General features: G+C 43.9%; 1 non-coding gene across 1 annotated transcript; it reads left to right on the top strand.

Annotated features, from left to right (window-relative positions):
• The first annotated feature begins 814 nt into the window (after window positions 1-814).
• LOC141645201 (small nucleolar RNA R71) lies at window positions 815-921 on the top strand. The gene has a single exon (XR_012544785.1). It is a non-coding gene; the product is annotated as a small nucleolar RNA R71 (small nucleolar RNA).
• The last annotated feature ends 217 nt before the right edge of the window (window positions 922-1,138 follow it).

Raw genomic sequence — 1,138 nt, forward strand, 5'->3', positions numbered from 1 at the left:
CCCTTGTTGTTGGTATCCTTGTTGTTTGTTGAATGAGTGATGAGATTGTTGGTTTGAGTGGTAGCCTTGTTGTTGGTATGAATGGTTTTGGTTTTGGTTGCGATATTTGTCTCTTTGATGGGGTGGGATGTAGTTTGGATTGTCATGGTGTCTTTGGCCTCGGTAGTTAGAGCTTTGGCCTTGGTTTTGGTGGTATTGCCGAGAGTGGTCGGGTTTGGGTGGAGGCATATATTGAGGTTGTTGATATTTGGGGTCCAACGGTTGTCCCGCGTATGAAATCTTTGGGTCTTGATTAGGGAAGGCACGGTAGAGGGTCTCGTGACGTTGGTAGGAGACTCTAGGTGCAACTTGCCCTTGGAGAGCAAAACACTCTTGTTGTTGGTCATCTTCCGGCATAGATGAACAATACTCAATGGTATGCCCCACACCGCCACAATAATCGCAAAATATTTGAGGAGGATAGTGCATAGGTGGAGACCTTGGTTCTTGGACATAATAAACTTTGGAGTGACTAGGTCCACCTTCATTAGCATGCTTTGATTCCCCTTGCTTCTTGGCCATTTTGAATTCTTCAAATTTCTTTATCAAGGTATCCAATTTTGTCTTATACTCCATCTCTATCTTGGAAGGTCCTTCACTTTTGTAGTCCACATCTCTAGCATAACTACTCTCCAACTCGGAAATGTTTCGAATCATTTTCGTGATTTGAGCGTTATTCATTCCATCAAAATTTCCACCGGACGCCGCCACTATCATGTCCCGGAACCTTTGCTCAAGAGTTTGGAAAAAGGTTTGGGTGGTCATCCATTTTGGGATACCATGGTGTGGGCAAGATGCTAGGAGGTCTCTAAAACATTCCCAAGCTTCACTTAGAGTTTCTATTGGTTTCTGTTTAAATGTTTGAATCTCATGGCGAATCCTTGCGGTTTTAGAAGGCAGATAGAATTTGTTGATGAAGGCCTTGGATAGAGCTTATCAAGTAGTGAACGTGCCCGGCTCATGGGAATTTAACCATTTCTTAGCGTTATCCTTTAAAGTGATGGGGAAGAGCATCAAGATCATTTGCTCCTCCGTCACGCCGTTGTGCTTGATGGAACCCGCTTTCTCTTTGAAGGATGTAAGGTGTTGGTGTGCATCT

The sequence above is a fragment of the Silene latifolia genome, chromosome 2 (assembly GCF_048544455.1).
Source record: "Silene latifolia isolate original U9 population chromosome 2, ASM4854445v1, whole genome shotgun sequence".
Classification (NCBI taxonomy): Eukaryota; Viridiplantae; Streptophyta; class Magnoliopsida; order Caryophyllales; family Caryophyllaceae; genus Silene; species Silene latifolia.